The sequence below is a fragment of the Biomphalaria glabrata genome, chromosome 7 (genome assembly GCF_947242115.1).
Source record: "Biomphalaria glabrata chromosome 7, xgBioGlab47.1, whole genome shotgun sequence".
In the NCBI taxonomy this organism is placed as follows: domain Eukaryota; kingdom Metazoa; phylum Mollusca; class Gastropoda; family Planorbidae; genus Biomphalaria; species Biomphalaria glabrata.
In genome coordinates this window covers 12,792,734-12,811,080 of record NC_074717.1, presented here as the reverse complement: position 1 = coordinate 12,811,080, position 18,347 = coordinate 12,792,734, and the positions used below count along the sequence as shown (strand labels likewise).

The following is an 18,347-nucleotide window of genomic DNA, read 5'->3' as shown; positions in this document are numbered from 1 at the left end:
GTAAACAAGTCCGCGGTCACTCGTGACCAGAGGACTGTGACAAGAAGAAAAAAAGGGGGGGGGTAGAAAAGGGCACATAATTATACAGGCCGAAAATAGTGGGGTAGGCATGCGAGACTGATTCTCGGGCCTAAGGATGCATGGTAACAGCACAGTATGTGCATAACCAAAACAAGCATAATCATAATGTATATATATGTGCACATATACAGGTACATATGCACAGGTAAGACATGATCTAGACGCGAGTAGGTCCAGATGAATATGGATATGAATAAATAACAAATGCATAAATAAATATTATGATTAACTAAATTGTAAGGTGGATGTCCACCGTTGGGAATACAGTCAACGTTGACGAGTTATTAAGGAACATATATTCATAGAGATTTACAAATGTAATATTTGGAAGCAAACAAGTGTTAACATGATAATGATACGTGAACATAAATGTTACAGGCGGAGACACACTAAATATAATGATAAAGTTTTTCCAACTCACCCGCTTTGCCTTACACAAGTTCCCAAATGAATCGTCGACTTGAGAGTCTTCTGACTTCTCAGTGATTCTGATCTAGAATGGCATTAACCTGAAACTTTCGTCTCCGGCTTTTATAGGTTACCGAACGGTATGTTAAGAGTAGTGACGATCCAATGGCCAGCGAGTCTTTTGAGTTTAGAATTGTTAAATTGGACCAATCTTTTCATTTGGGGCTCATTCACCTGACTTCTTTAACCCGCGACCCGGGGGGGGGGGGGGGGACGAAGGAGGATGAAAGCGGAACCATTCGACAATTATCAGGCTGGACCATCGCTCGATGGTACAGCGGACGAGAACGATTTGAATAGCCCTGGGCGTTAGAAGCGTCGACTCAAAGGGATGTACGCGGACACCAAAATTTAATGTCCCTGGACTTTACGGTTGCGTGCTTTTGTTTCGGCGTTTGGGGCGTGACTTTCAATTTTAATGTTCCTGAACTGAACGGCTGCGTACGTTTGTTTCGGCGTCTGGGTGTAACTTGGGATGTGTGTTTATGGCCTATAATTTGGGGGTTGGATCTAACCTTGGTGTAATGGATTGTTTGTGTTCTACCCTGGTCAGTTTAGTGTAAAAGGGGCTATACAATGCTAACTAGTGGTTAAGAGGGGGGGGGTTAGTTCCGCACTGGTCAGTTCTGTATTGAGAAGGGACGCGTTTCGTCACACACCCCTCCGCCAAAGATAATGCATTGTAAAGGCATTATTAATTTCGAAATTCTGAACTGACCTGTGAGAGGTTGCCTAGATGATAGAGGGACAAGCGGGGCCCCTACGTAGGAGCGTGCATTCATTGATCACGTCATCAAGTCCAGCGTGAGCTGGGATGCTATGGTGGACATCAAACTCCACCACAGGATCTGGGGTTGATGTATTGGCAGATACACTGGTGCACCAACCAAGGAAGGCGGGAGTTACTCCCTCTTTGTGACTGCCATTACGGGCAAGAGAGTGGCTAAATAGTAGTAGCCGGGACTGGGTGTTCAGCTTGTTTTCATTGTGTTGAAGCTGCGGAAGGCCCTTCGAGAACTTAGGCGTGGTGAGAAATACCTTACGCCGGCTGCAAAAGTGTGGCCACCCTATTCTATCAGACAGATAGCCTAGCAGGAATGTAGTGAGCATAAGTGTTGCCACCAGTACTGGTTTGGGAAGCACATGGAGAGTTGAACCATCGTGTGAGGGCCCTTGTGATGCTTTAGGGTTGAACCAGTAGTATTGCGCAAGAAACATCAACGAGACTACTAGACATAGAAACTTTAGACATATTTTGCGGTCTTCTCGTTTATTAGCCGAGCTAACTTGCAAGTTGGATAGTCGGCTGGGTGGCGGGTCGCTTTCACTTAGAATGACCTCAGCGTAGTTAGAGGGTAGCTCATCTATGTGGCTTAAGGGCGGATGCGGTTTTAGGCCCTCGGCGTTGAGGAGGGGTGCAGAAATGTGTAAAGTGGGGAACAGAGATACCTTACCAGGCGGCTCGAGGGGGAGACATTGTCTTGTCTCATAACCGTTTGTACAAGCGCTTCTCGTGATGAGTTGCCTGGGGTGGGTTTCGGTGGACCGTGAGTTGAAGGCGGCACCAAGGGGTTTGATGCCTCGCACTATATCAGGTGCAATCATTGTGGCGCTGGATGCGATGTCCATTACGCTGTCGATGCCAGTGTCCTGCGAAAGGACGATGGTGGCAGTGCCAGTGCCCTGTGCATTGATGGGTGCGCTGGCAGAGGGAGTGCTTCGCTCGATGGCGATAGCGTTGAGGTTGGCGACCTGCGTAACAACAGGCGCGCCGCCAGAGTCAGCGTTCTTCGTGATAGAAATGCAGATGGGTTTCTCGGCCGTTACTCCTCGACTCTGTTTAGAGTCCTGAGAGTTGTGTTGGCCAGTTTGCTGGGTTTGAGGGCCGAAGCGCTGGGACTGGGCCGCGTGACTTCGTGTGCCTCCCTCCCCGCCCGAATGGTGCTGTGGGAGGCCCGGTTTGCGAGCTATTGGGCGCCTATGGATTTTCGACTTATCCCTTTTCACGGGAACGAAAATCTTTGCAGACGATAAATAGCTTCGTGGGGATTCCTTGTATCCTCTGCGGAGAGAGTTAAGGGTTTCCCTTGCGCCATCCTGTGGAGCCTGGGCTCCAGTAATCACAGGGAATGCGCTGATGTGGTCCGTTTCAGGGACCGAGGGGTTATTTGTATTGGGGTTCACCGGAGTGACCTCTGAGGTAGTGAACCTTGGGCCTGTAGGAGTTCCCAGGAACACGTATTTATCACCAAGCGTTAGGTCAAAGCATGGATTGTCCATGACGGCCGCCTCTATCCTACCGTTGACATATCTAGATCTCACCTTTATTCGGGCGATCGGAAGGGTGAATGGGGGAGAGTTCAAGTCTGCGCCTTGTATGGTGACCCATTTGTTGCTAATGTAGCGGGGCTTTACCAATGATTTCCTGACGATTGCCGAAAAGGAACACCCGGAATCGTATAGACAATTAGAGGATATTCCGTTCACTAATACCTTTTCGACCGTAGGGGGATGGTTACTCGGTGATGAGTTTAGGACGGGAGTTGCTTGTGTTACCACCATCAGTGGTTGGGCTGAGTAAGGGCGGCTTCTATTATGACACTCGCTGGAGTCATGGGTAGGAGAGTTATGGAAGCTACACCATTTCTTTTGCTGCCTCGGCGGGTTGGGAGGAATGGGGTGGCGGGGTGCTTGGTTGTTGGGCTGGCGTGTTTGTTTGTTGTTATTGTTATTGCTGCTACTTGGAGGGTCGGGCTGCTTATCTACCTTCGCTATCGATGGGCTTTGGTCTGATGTTTTAGTTTTCTGCTCCCTGTGGGCTGCTAGAAATCTATCAGAGTAACTGACTATTTCTTGTGGTGTTGTGACACCGCTTTCATCTATGAAGATGCGAAGGTCAGGGGTCATACATTCGCGGAGCTGTTCTACCAGGATAAGGTCTTTTAGGCCTTCATAATTTTGAGTGAAGGGACTTAAGGATAACCATTTATCTAAGTATTTCTCTAGTCTAGTAAAGAGACTGGAATACATCTCGCGCCTTTCGAGGCGAGAGTTCCTAAACTTCTTGTGGTAGGAGCTGGCGGTCAAGTCGAACTGGACTAGCAGTGCGTTCTTGAGCGCTGAGTAGTCGTTTTGACTAGATGAGGGGAGCTTAGCATACACCTCGTAGGCCTTACCCCGCAGAGCTTGTGACACTCTAAATGACCATTTGCCAATTGGTAGCTGGTTGTTGGTAGCCACGTTTTGAAATCTTTCTAAGAAAGTCTCTATACTTTCTTTGGTTTCATCGAAAGGTTCTAAGTTGAAGTGAGGGGTTTGACAATTAGGGGAGTTTTGATCGGCAGCAATTGTGATGCGGGATTCGTCGTTAGCTTTTAATTTTTCTAACTCTATTTCCTTTTCTTTCATACGGAACGCGTGAGCTTCCTTTTCCCTCTCTCTATCTATTTTTTCTTTTTCCCTCTCTCTATCTATTTTTTCTTTTTCCCTCTCTCTATTTTCCCACTCCTCGAACTTAGCCAGGACGAACGTTGGTCGATCATCAGGTCTGATACCTATTTGGTCTGCTAGCTCGTTGAGCTCGCGAATTTTGATAGATTTAGCTGATTCGGCTTTTGATCTAGTGCCTTCAGCCATGTTTGTGGGATAGAAGTGATGGGGAAGTATGCTCAGAAGCTGAAGCGGGTGAGGAGGCTAACTGAATATTTATTTAATTATGTCTTCACCTGTGTTATTATCTAAATATGATACAACAAGTATATAGTTAATATAATATACTATACAGCATTGACATAATCAAACCATACTGAGCAATATGTAGTTCTATGTTATCAATATATATTTATAGGGTCTAGTGGGTGGAAATTTGTGAACGTTCTGCTTATTGCCTTGTGCCTATGCTGAATGAGTTAGGGTTTTGTGATCCCGGACTAGGCGTCACAGTTTACCCCCGTTGTGGTGGAATAAGTCCGCCGATCGGTCCGTTTGCACTTCCCGATGGGGACGATGGCCTGCGACTCCTAGGGGTAAAGTCTTAGAGCCACAACGTGGTAAATATTTTGTTGGTATTATATAGGCACATAGACAGGCACAAGCAAAACGTAAAGCTTAATGATTTCGTAAAAGAACAAATATTTAATAAAGATTAATTGAGAGGAAATACAATCAGTGAGTGAGGGGGGGGGATGTACAGGAAGATTTATGATAACGTTTAAGATAATATCATCACTGGGATATTGCTCATAAAGATTCGTGTATGGTTTGCTTATTCGGCTGTCTCTCACTTATCTGCTATGCAAGGTTCTCCTTCGGGGTGGGGTAAGTTGAAGCTCCGTTGTGTTTTAGCCAGTTGTTGGTGCCCTGCAGGTAGGCAGGCGCTAGTGTGAGGAATATGAGGATGCCACGCGGTGGGCTTACTCCTGCGGTAGTTGCAGACCGGTCCTGGGACGTCAGCCTGGAATGCCTTCGGTTCGGTTTGAGGGTGATGAGTGACTCACCCTCAACGGGAATGTGTGGAGAGCTGCTGAGGTCTGCCTTCAGGCAACAAAACACGCCAGCCCTGGTGTAGGAGGCTATGAAATGAGACATGAGAGGAGCCTGAATTATTAAACCATACGGGCTGGTTGGCGAGGGGCGCATCCTTGATAGGAGCGTCTCCCTCAGGCTAACTAAGATACTTGTCAACAACATTTTACTAGGTCTAGTAATAATTGCTGTACAAATAATACAATAATAATAATACAAATACAAATATAAATGTACAAGGCAGGGGCATGAATGAGGAGGGAAACAGGGGGACCATATTACAGGGTTGTAGCCCCTGTGACCTCATTGACCCACAGGTAAACAAGTCCGCGGTCACTCGTGACCAGAGGACTGTGACAAGAAGAAAAAAAGGGGGGGGGGTAGAAAAGGGCACATAATTATACAGGCCGAAAATAGTGGGGTAGGCATGCGAGACTGATTCTCGGGCCTAAGGATGCATGGTAACAGCACAGTATGTGCATAACCAAAACAAGCATAATCATAATGTATATATATGTGCACATATACAGGTACATATGCACAGGTAAGACATGATCTAGACGCGAGTAGGTCCAGATGAATATGGATATGAATAAATAACAAATGCATAAATAAATATTATGATTAACTAAATTGTAAGGTGGATGTCCACCGTTGGGAATACAGTCAACGTTGACGAGTTATTAAGGAACATATATTCATAGAGATTTACAAATGTAATATTTGGAAGCAAACAAGTGTTAACATGATAATGATACGTGAACATAAATGTTACAGGCGGAGACACACTAAATATAATGATAAAGTTTTTCCAACTCACCCGCTTTGCCTTACACAAGTTCCCAAATGAATCGTCGACTTGAGAGTCTTCTGACTTCTCAGTGATTCTGATCTAGAATGGCATTAACCTGAAACTTTCGTCTCCGGCTTTTATAGGTTACCGAACGGTATGTTAAGAGTAGTGACGATCCAATGGCCAGCGAGTCTTTTGAGTTTAGAATTGTTAAATTGGACCAATCTTTTCATTTGGGGCTCATTCACCTGACTTCTTTAACCCGCGACCCGGGGGGGGGGGGACGAAGGAGGATGAAAGCGGAACCATTCGACAATTATCAGGCTGGACCATCGCTCGATGGTACAGCGGACGAGAACGATTTGAATAGCCCTGGGCGTTAGAAGCGTCGACTCAAAGGGATGTACGCGGACACCAAAATTTAATGTCCCTGGACTTTACGGTTGCGTGCTTTTGTTTCGGCGTTTGGGGCGTGACTTTCAATTTTAATGTTCCTGAACTGAACGGCTGCGTACGTTTGTTTCGGCGTCTGGGTGTAACTTGGGATGTGTGTTTATGGCCTATAATTTGGGGGTTGGATCTAACCTTGGTGTAATGGATTGTTTGTGTTCTACCCTGGTCAGTTTAGTGTAAAAGGGGCTATACAATGCTAACTAGTGGTTAAGAGGGGGGGGGGGGTTAGTTCCGCACTGGTCAGTTCTGTATTGAGAAGGGACGCGTTTCGTCACACCCTGCATATTTTCGTTAAAAGCTGACACTAGATTCCTTAACTTATTTGGACAGCCGATTCTCTCTAATACAGCAAACAGACTTCCAGTTTTGAGGGAATTAGACGAAACGCCCTCAGTAAGGGAGCATGCTTGCACACGGGAAAGCACCCACAGAAAATGGCATTCCTGCTGAAGTAATTCAGGCTGGAAAACATGCCCTAATCAAGCCACTCCACGAACTGCTAAGCTTGTGCTGGGAACAAGGAATGGTCCCACAGGAATTGAAAGACTCCAACATAGTTACAATTTATAACAAGGTTACAAAAGACAGTTTGTGTGGAAACACAAACTCAAAATCGGCCCCCGATATAAAATGTTTTACATAATTCGGATAATCCTTCAGAGTTGAAGATAGTTTACTTCCTAGTCCAAACCTCCCGCAGGACGACGGGGGATGGGAGCAGGCAGGGTTTGAATCTTCGATCGTCGATAAATCCAAACAACAGTCCAGCGCGCAAACCGCACGACCAGTGGTCCACCCAGGTAGGCTTCAATATTTTCAGAAAGAAAATCCGAATGAAATTATATCAAAGACGAATGAGAATTAAGAATGGAGAAAGAAGGTTAACAGATCTTGTGTAGTGCCCCAACCGTCCCGCAGATCAAAGGATACGTGAAAGTGAATGTTAAGTTAGATGTGAACCTGGCCTAACTAGTTTGTGGTCTATAGGGCAGATGATGTAAAGTTCATCTGTTTTTGTGGCCTACGGTTAACGAGGGTGTCATGTAGCCAGCACAAAGACCAACCGCCTTTGCTTTTCCCCAACTAATGTCAGGTACCCATTAGAGCTGGGTAGACTCAGAAGTTGAAAATCCCAGTCTTCACCAGGATTCGAACCCGGGACCCTCGGTTCGAACTAAATAAGTTAATTGTTTTGAAAAGGCTCAATCTCATATTCGAATCCTCAAAAAAAAAAAAAAAAAAAAAAAAAAAAAAAAAAGTTCATGAAAGTAATGTTTATAAGACTACTATTCGTCTTAAATTAGGTCTAACATATAATGCATACTAATTAGCTTTTTCTAATAAAAAAAACTGCTTGCATAATTAATTTTAAAAATTAGAATTTTCGCTTTCAGGAAAAAAAAAAAAAAGTAGCCGTTGCATCAGAACTTTGAATGGTCTAAAATATTGTGAAGTCGAATTTTCAATATCTCTTCTAGTTTACGAGATCTAAACGGGACGGACGGACAGACGGACAGACGGACAGACATTTCACACAAAACTAATAGCGTCTTTTCCCCTTTCGGGGGCCGCTAAAAATAAAGGTTTACCTCTCTGATTGTAACAATTATAGAGGAATTGTACTGCTCAGCATAGTTGGAAAGGGTTTTTGCTAGAGTATTACTAAAGCGATTACAGATCTTGGCAGAAAGTGTTTATCCAGAGTCGCTGTGTGGCTTATGGGCAGGTAGATCTACAACAGATTTGATTTTCTCTTTTGCGGCAGCTACAGGAGAAGAACAGAGAACAAAAGCAGCCCCTCTTCATAGCATTTATTGATTTGACCAAGGCTTTTGACCTTGTTAGCAGAAGCGGTCTGTTAGCCAACATTCCTAGACTGGAAACAAAGACCACACACTGACTAACATATTCTCTGTCATATACAAGGAAAACAAACATTCAGTTTGCATCACATAGAGACTATTCACATTCATAACCAGAGAGTACACAATTAAAGGGATATAACTCTTTCATACCAAAGTTACAACAAATAAACAATACATTCAAACTATCATAACATACCCCAGACAGCTAAGTAACAATTGCCTATCAGATAATACTAAACCTCTATGACAATGCCCGACATGGACTAATGATTCATATAACACTTGTCAACATAATGGTACCAAATCTATAACAAGCACTTAACGTGGTAGCTTCAACTTCAACTGTACTAATGTCCCATATGTAGGAATCAAATTTATAACGCTAGAGTACATGATACCATGAAACTTATAGCACTAACCAGAAAAAGGCTGAAGACTACGAGGAGAAGACGAGAGAGATCAAAGTCTGTATTGTCCAAGTGCTCAAGGTCTAAGACGAAGAACAAACACGCTATTATCCTACTTCATTTCAGTCTCCGGTTACTTGAGACTCCAAGTCCACTGCCCACACGAACAAGTGACTTCTGAAAGTAATTGCTTTCGTGACCAACAGTTATATTTGATGAGAGATTCACTCTCCTAGTGTGAATCTGGACTTCCATTTTCTTTTCATTATCAACTTGATTAATAGTCATGCTATCGAAAATACGTAAAAAAAAATTTTGAGAGTCTGTTATATTAAGAAGAATGTTATTAAAAATAGATTTTTTATAGCGCTTCATATAGTCAACCTGGTCGAGTGATAGAGCACAAGGTTCCATTTAAAAATTCTTGAACACAAAATGTAGCTGCCTAGGTGACATGGGTCTACATTTGATTTAACCCATCCATTTCTGAATGCAGAAAAAAAAAGTCCAATCTTTCTTGTGCTCAGAGGCGTCGTACGGTTCACATAACTTGGTGCGTTAGGTTAATTGTTAGACCAACTACCCACAATAACACCTTATCAAAGTAAACTTTTTAAGTAAACTTATCAAAGTAAATTTATCAAAATAAGTTTATCAAAATAAACTTATCATTAAGTTTATCAAAATAAACTTATCATTAAGTTTATCAAAATAAACTTATCATTAAGTTTATCAAAATAAACTTATCATTAAGTTTATCAAAATAAACTTAGCATTGGACAATTCTAAGCAAATTATTTATTATTAAATGTGCAATTGCTCGAATGTTTACATAATGCTAAATTTTTGGAAAACATGTCCGTTAAAACATATTTTTACTCCTCTTATGTGTCCCCAGGTGCGGTCCGCACCCCTCTATTGTGTGTGTGTGTGTGTGTGTGTGTTTATAAATAATTTCAATCATCCTCTTCTCATTTTTGTACGCTTTTCGTTGAGTTTCATTACATGGCCAGCACATTTCTTTAAATCGCTTTTTCTTTTTGTGTTTCTCTCTTACATAATGTCATTGCTAAAAGAATGTAAATTGGATCTTAAAGAAAACAAACAAAGCGTAAACAAAGACCGGATTACTGTGATAAACGTTTGGTGTCTAAATCCCCAATCAAAAACATATTTCTCACTCTAGAGTGTCGTTTAAGACTCCCCAACAACAAATGCAAGTAAATTAAAGCAAGCAGTTTTTAACACATGGAAAGAATGTTTTTTGCGCAATAATTTCTTTTTTTTTCCAGGACCGGAGGACACGTGCCTTTTTTAAAAATCTTCTAGATATTTTTTTTTACAAAGCTTATATTAATTCACTTTCTCTGTCTGTCTGTCTGTCTGGTAAAAAGTTTCAGCATGTTTTTTTCTCCCATTTCTCATTCTCTGATCAAGACAAAAATCAATAAAAAAAAAATTTAAAAATTGATATCAAATTAAAGGCAATAAATGCTACCCTTGAGAGATGTGGCTGTATATATGGATTTAATCCCCTTATTACATTTTGACACATTTTTTCTCCTACTTTTCATTCTCGGATCAGGTTGATTTTTTCATAATTATTGTTAGTCGATGACAACATACGAATCAATCCAAAAATTAATGAACTAATTAATCATTTAATATTCATTAATTCATTTTTTTATATATAGCGGAAGGGAGCTAAGCCCTGTAGTTTTCAGATTAATTGCAGTAATTAGCATTTCATTCCTTTAAATAAGCTTTGTTTTTAAAAGTATTCATTTTTCTATATCTTGCTTTTATTTGTCGTTTAGTTCTCTGTTGACAAAGAAATCCCAAGAATATTTTAGTTTAGTTCTCTGTTGACAAAGAAATCCCAAGAATATTTTAGTTTAGTTCTCTGTTGACAATGAAATCCCAAGAATATTTTAGTTTAGTTCTCTGTTGACAATGAAATCCCAAGAATATTTTAGTTTAGTTCTCTGTTGACAATGAAATCCCAAGAATATTTTAGTTTAGTTCTCTGTTGACAAGAATATTTTAATAATTGTTTTTGACGCACATCGGAAAACAACACCCGTGAAGTATTGCATCTGGTTCATTTGGGAAAGAAAATCAAATCTTCACACTAATGCTCAATCAATCCAATACTCTTGAGTGCATGAACGCAATAGAAGCCGCTATCCATGTCATAATGATACATTAGCCCTGATGTATTACAGACAATCTGTCCCATAGAGAGTCTCGGCTTACGTGACATTCGTTTTCCTCATTAAGTGTCTTTCAGACAATTCTGTTAAATTCTGGATTAAATTATTTTTAGGCGCTTTTGGAATGAAAATAAGTATTTTTTTTTATTCAACATAATAATATATCTTTAACATACAGTCAAATACGACATATTCGTCACAAATGACACTTTGAATTCGCGAAGCGGATAGGCGACACTACACGAAGCATGAATTTCGCCAAGAAGATTAAATCAAATCTTATATATATTTGCCAAATACCACTAATTCATTCATCTATCAAGAGATCTCTGGAACCGCTGAAGAGATTTGCATGAGAATTCGTACACAGGTTCCATTTACCTCTTAGGTGCTCGCTAAGAAACGGGTTTAATAGATTTGCACTATGAACGGAACGCGGAAAATCAAAAGCTAAAAAACTTCAAATGAGAAAGTCCGTATCACTGTCCTCAGTGTTGATAATATGGCTTGAATGGCTTCAATAAATCTGTATATAGTAACAAAAAAAGCACAAAGTCCGTGTTAAGACATGTTATATTCAGGAGGACAAAACTGTCACGTGGTATGCGTTCTTGACTATAGTCATGATGGTCAAACCCTACTGGCTACCATACACTGCCTTCTGAAGTTGAACTTTGTCTCGCTAGGTCGTAGTTCAGTTCTGAAGACATGTACAAAACGTATACAACAGAAAAACGCGAGAGTTGCGAACAACTTCCGGTTTATAAAATACTGGGTAGTCCATCTGAGGTAAGTACTCAACGAAAAGAGGTAACAATAGACGATGTATTTATTTACAGTTATAAAATACACCGTGAGACATGGACTTCAGCTTTCAAGTCACACGGAGTCTTGTTTTAAATTCTACAAGTCCTTCTCTACCTAAAAACTAGTATAGACCACAGACACACTTCCCAGTGTCACCCCAGGTCCTCAATACAGTTCACTGGTAGCAACGAAAGACGACTCTTAGTCCCAGACAGCTCAGACTCCCATAACTTTCAGATCCCTTCTGCCGGATCTACAACAGTCCTTCCTGTAGAATCAAACATGTCTCCTACTCTTGTTGAACGGTGCTCTGATGCGCACAATCAGTGTCGGCGCGGAAGCGGAGTTACAATACATTGGTGCACACTGGTTTATATATAAGTAAAAAAAAAAAAGCTATATGGACCATCATTTGCAAGAAAGTAATCTATATGATATGAAGATTTTATTGCGGTGATTTTACTGTTGGCTGTGGAGGCTAACCAGTCAATATGGATGTTGAATGTCAGATAAACCGTGGTACGCTCCGTTAAGATCTTGAACAATCTTTAATATTCTCTTGAACTACAATGTATCGTAGGATGTTTCCAGAAATATCGAAGTTTCATGTCAAATACTCTGATTGACTACACGTTAATTGTGTTAATTAGTCATTCAAAAAGCAAATATCAAGAAACAAAAATTGAAATATTTTCTGATTGTAGAATGTTTAACAAATAAATCTTCACATTTATCCATTTTTTTCAACTAGAATTATTTTTTTTTTAAAAGTGGATCGAACTGTGAGTGTAGCCAGTGGCAGACGTCGTAATATTTTCTAAAACTTTCTTTTAACCCAATTAAATCCGATGCCTTTTAGAGAGGAGATGGAAGATCTGTGCGTGAATCATTACTGAAGCCTTCTGTCTAACCAAGTGAACCCCTGTGTTTAATTTACTTACCTTGTTGTTTCATCAAACGTTGCTGTGGATGTTAAAGTTACACCTGAAGTGATGAAATTTATATCCAGCAAGAAAACAAAGAAACACACAAAACTCTCACACCTATGTTCAATCCACGCGATATATTAAAACAAAAGAGCATAGGATGATCTAGAATGATCGAGATGAACCCCCCCCAAAAAATCACTTCATCAATTTTCAAACGTATTTTGAATTTAAAAAATCTGAACAAAGTCGAACACCTTTAAATGAAGTATTTATATACTGACATATATTTATATCCATAATCATTACTGTTAATCATGCCAGCTAAACTTCTCTCGGATAATCAAATCTTGCAAGTCCTTTAGAATAGATTGACTGGCAGATAAAATAAAATATTAGAAGAAAATTATCTAAAATCGCAATGCCATTGATTCCTATTGAAAGTATAAACAACACACTTGGGGTGGTATCCGAGAAGCAAATAGTTCGTGGACTAACTTCCGTATTCCTGTTTTGTGTAGTTTAAGTTTGCTTCAATTCCGAAACAGCGCGGAAGCATCGAATTCACGTGACGCACACATTGAGGTAAATCATATCCAGGTAGGCCAAGCCAAGCAAGACACGATGCCTTCAGGTCACTTGATGGGCCTCATTAAGGAATCTGCGCTTTGCGCCACACGTTCACACACCATCGAGGGAGGGGGGCGAGGCGGGCACATTGCGGAGAAACAGCGCGGGACCATCTCGCGGTGACCAAGGAAACGTTCCAGTGAAAAACTAGACACCGAAACAAAAAAAAAATGTTATGGGTAAAGGATTGCGGGAAAGGAGGCGGTTGGAGGGGGGGGGGATTGGGCCATGCGAAAGGGGGAATGGCGTTGCGTCGCGCGAATGTTGTCATGGTGACCAAGCAATCAATAGCACCACGCCTGGTGTATGGCCGACTGTTGTTGAGTTTTTTTTCTTTCTGTATTCGTATTCTACAAAAATCAGAACTCGTGAATTGTATGAATGAATCAGAATCATGAATTAACAGTGTTTCTGTGCGATTATGTCAATGGACCATGGGCGTAGCCAGGGGAGGTTTTGGGGGTTCAACCCCCCCCCCCGAAATGAAATCCCCCCCCCCTTTGGGGGGGGGGGGATCGGAATTTAGTGAATGATTTTTTGCTTTGATTTTGTTTATTTTAGGTGAGCTTTTAATACTAAACCATCAATTGTCCCAGCACAACCAATGGGGTTTTGAGTTTAAAACCCCTTACCAGGGGGTTTTGAGTTTAAAACACCCTACCAGGGGGTTCGAGTTTAAAAACCCCTACCAGGGGTTTTGAATTTAAAACCCCCTACTAGGGGTTTTGAGTTTTAAGCCCCCTACTTGGGGTTTTTGCAGTTAACCCCCCCCCCCTCTTCTATAAAACAAAACAAAACAAAAATGCAAACGAAAATCCCCTAATTCCAAGAGCACAGTTAAGGGAGATTTTGATTTTAAAACCCCCTCCAAAATTTACAATAAACCCCCTCTTCAATTTAAAAAAATTGTTAAAAATGTTATGAGCGTAGCTAAATGGGTTTTGACTTAGTTTTTAGTTTAAACCCCCACTTCAGCGGGGTTTGAAGGTAAAAAACCCTCTTTAATAATAAAAACAAAGCAAATTATACACTCAAAATGTTTTGAGTGTAGTCAAAGGGGTTTTTAGTTTAAACTCCCCTCCAGTGGAGTTTGAAGCTAAAAAGTACCTCTTCAATATAAATAAAAGCAAATTACTCACACTAAAATCTATGAACGCAGCCAAAGGGGTTTTGAGTTTAACCCCCCCCCCCCCGCCAGGGGGATTTGAGGCTAAAAAATACATCTTCAGTGTAAGAAAAAAAAGCTAATTACGCACTCAAAATGCTATGAGCGTTGCCAAAAGGGGTTTTGAGTTTAAACCCCCATTCAGAGGGGTTTAATGCTAAAAATACCTCTTCAATATAAAAAAAAGCAAATTACACACTAAAATTATTTGAGCGTAGCCAATCCAATCGGGGGTTTTGAGTTTAAAACCCTCTTCTACAGATGGCGTTTGCGTTTGTTTAAAGTTTAAAACCCCTCCAGATGGTTTTGAGTTTAAGATCCCCCTACAGAGCATTTTGAGGTGGAAAACCCCCAACAGATGATTTTGACGATAAAACTTCTCTTTTCCATATAAATTCTAAAGCAAACTACTGTCGCTTAATTCCAAGAGCGTATTCAAGAGTGGTTACACATTTTTACCAGTGGCAGGGCTCCCTTAATAAACTGCAGTGAATAGTCATCTGCCGAAATTGAAAAAACACTAAATGTGGCTAAACAAAGATGGCTAAGACAGATTTTAGGAGTCAGTTATAGAGATCGGGTTTAAATCAAATAAATCCTAAGCCGAACTGGGAGTCGACCCTTTAGTAAGATTGTGAGAGAGCGACACATGAGGTTTGCGGGACATGTTCTCCGACAAAATGAATTACGCATAAGAAGAGTTGCAATGATATCCTAATACAACTTGACGCCACTCATTCATTGAGGTCCTCATGGCAGGTGGGAAGAGGCTTCAGACATTACCAGTGACAGATTTTTATGGAAACAGCTTGACGTCAAATGCTCCGAACGGCGCGGTAGGGTCTAAGTCAGTAAGAATAGCACATTAGGTTTTTTAAATAAAACTTTTTAATAGCAGGAAAATGCACTGTAGATACCTCAGAATTTGCATTTTGTTGGCTTTCAATACCAGAAATAGTGCTTGGCGGCGGGGCTACGCCCCGCGCTAGCGCTCCCCAGACCCCATTGCTAGTAATGGCAGGGAATCTACAATTTTATGGAAATAGCTTGACGGCAAATGCTCTTAGCGGCGCGGGAGGGTCTAAGTCAGTAAGAATAGCACATTAGGTTTTTGAAATAAAACTTTTTAATAGCAGGAAAATGCACTGTAGATACCTCAGAATATGCATTTTGTTGGCTTTCAATATCAGAAATAGTGCTTGGCGGCGGGGCTTCGCCCCGCGCTGGGGGAGCTCCTAGCGCTCCCCCAGACCCCTTTACTAATCTTGGCGGGGAATCTACAGTTTTTTCCACTAACTTATGGAAGAACCTATTCTAGGGCATAATAAACGTCTTCCGAAAGAATTAAGGGTTAGAATGCAATAAAGATTATGTACACACATAAATACATATAAAAAAAAAAATTCGCCGTGGGGCAAAACCCCCCCCCCGAAAAAAAATCCTGGCTACGCCCATGCAATGGACGCACGCACCTTAAACTAACTCTACCCAGAAATGATAAAAAAATAAGATTCTGTTCCCACTTCCTTGGTCAGAATTGGTAATTATCTCCTTCTTATCTTATATAATATAGACGTTACTTCAAAAAAAGAAGATGATGACTAATAGACCTAGTGATATAGATAGACAATTTCGTTCCATACGTCTTAATTTATGTTGAGTTATAGTTTAATAGACTGCCAGAAATAGTTTTCTCTTTCTCAATTTTTTTTTATGTTTGTGTGTATTGGGGCGTGCCGGAATAGTGGCTGAGTAGTAAATCGCTTGGCTTCAGAAATGAGGGTCCCCGAGTTCGAATCTCGGTAAAGACTGACACATGACAATACTGGGATTGGTCAATAAAGAAGCTTTCAGTGGCTCTACATCCTCTAACTGGCCTAGGAAAAGAGAAAGGAGTAAGCGTACTTGTACAAAGAAATAGTATGCTGTAAGATTGTAAATATATGATACTCTCAACTCTGTGTAGCGTTGAACCTATTTCTTTTCTGTGTCACCTGTTGGTTTCGCTAGAAGGTCTACAAGTGAAGGCATTCAAAAATCATTCCTAAATATTAAACACAACGGAGGTTTCAAATTTAAATGTTCTTCCCTGACCACCCCCTGTCCTCTCACTTTACTGTCAGGGCCGGCCTTAGGTATAGGCAAACTAGGCAGCCGCCTATGGCCTCCGATTGGTGGGGGCCTCGCAAGAAACCCAAAATAAAAAATTGTGGAGAAATTATGTAAAAATTTAATCAAATTTCAAACAACTCAAATTCTGACTCGTCTATTAGCCTAGCTCTAAGTCTCTATCGTAATTCAGGATGCCATAAGGAAGGCTGCAGGACTTGCGCTACATAGATTTATTTTATTGGTTGATATAGATAGATATTGATGCAGGAAGGTTTTATATTCTTGCTTAATTTTATTTTTTGGTCCTTTTATTTTTCTACTTCATTTGGGGCCACCTAATTCTCTTCGCCTACGGCCTACAATTACCTGATGCCGGCCCTGTCACTGTGATCCGATAAAATAAATATGGTTATAATGTAAGTCCTCCTGATACTTTTCTGATGATCAATGCAAAGAAACAAAAGTTTTCCTGCATACAGAAATTGAGTTTGTGGTTATCGTCGTGTACATAGAAAATGAGTTCAGATGTTTGTGCATAAACAAAAAGAGATTGTACTTAAATCTCGAATGAGGAGCTTTGAGTTTGTTGTCCTCTCTTTCCTTTGACATACGTCAAATGTTAGCTGTTTAGCACAAAGTATTTCTTGTACAATAAATTGTTTATAGGAAAGTAGACATCATTTCTGTGTGTCCATCTCTAGGTGCCCTTTTAATTCACATAATGCAATTTATTTCTTTGCTTTTTCTTCAAAAAACAAAAGGGGGGGGGGGGGGAGGGTTGCACAAGCAAGTCTGGCCCTAACCTATATAGCGTTGTGTTGCCTTAAGGTAAATCCAGCACTGGCTGTAGAGGTTCGATTAGAATAGTTGAGACGAATTAATTATAACAATGTAGTCCTCATAATGTCCTCATAATGTCCTCATAATGTAGTGTTGCGCTGTCAAAGAATAAGATTAAAACTTTTGATAATCACGCCCCCCCCCCCCCCACCAAATTAAAGAAAAATGTGCGTTCGCGCCCTTTCTGCCAGAAAGTCTGGGGGAGCGCTGTAAGTTTCTCCAGCGGGGTCCAGAAGGGAGGAGGCTTGGCGACAAGAGGTTTCTGAGTTTTTAAGACTCATTCTCATTGCGTCTACATCGTATTATTGATCCATGTAAGAACAGAAGTCAAAGTAAAATTCAGAAGGGGAGGAACGGGCTGATACTGAAGAGTGCCAGGCATTCCAAGCAGTAGGATTAGTACAGCAAGCACGTCGCAAAAGTATTCTCTTATTCATCAAGACGTCTTTAGCTGACACGAACAAACGTACGTCACTTCAAATGAAGTCTAAAGTTCTAAGATAAGAACAAGGAATAGACAAAAAGGATAACTTTAAAAAAAAAAAAAAGCTTATCTAAGGGAAAGAACCGCTAATTCAATTTATCTGAAAATTGCAGGGTTTAACACTGTGCAAGCTATATAAAACAAAATTAATTAATTAGTAGATTAACTTATTGTTTTGTTTGTTGTTGTTTTTTTGTTGAATTATGTATTGTCGTCGACTATGAATAATTAAGCAAAATCTTTAATTGATCCAAGAATGGGAAGTGGGAAGAGGGAGAAAAACATGTCAAAATGTAATAAGGGGATTAAATCCATATATACATCCACATTTCTTATTAGTATCATTTATTTCCCTTAATTTGATATAAAAAATAATTAATTATCATTTATTAATTAACTTAATTGTTTAATTATCTTTATTGAATTATGTCTTATCAGGTACAATGAATAATTGTGCAAGGTTTCAACTTGACCCGAGAATGGAAAAAGGGAGAAAGAACATGTTCAAACTTTTTACCGGACAAACAGACTGACAGACAGAGTGAGTTGATATAAGCTTTGTAAAAAAAAGAGAAGACT

General features: G+C 40.6%; 1 protein-coding gene across 1 annotated transcript in view; it reads right to left on the bottom strand.

The window, feature by feature from the left end:
- Positions 1–12,824, bottom strand: part of LOC106052312 (cyclic nucleotide-gated cation channel beta-1-like) — a 205,236-nt gene extending 192,412 nt beyond the window's left edge. The window contains exon 1 of the mRNA XM_056034769.1: positions 12,553–12,824. The gene's annotated coding sequence lies outside the window, so the exon portion shown is untranslated. The remainder of the gene's footprint in view (positions 1–12,552) is intronic.
- Positions 12,825–18,347: the final 5,523 nt, after the last annotated feature.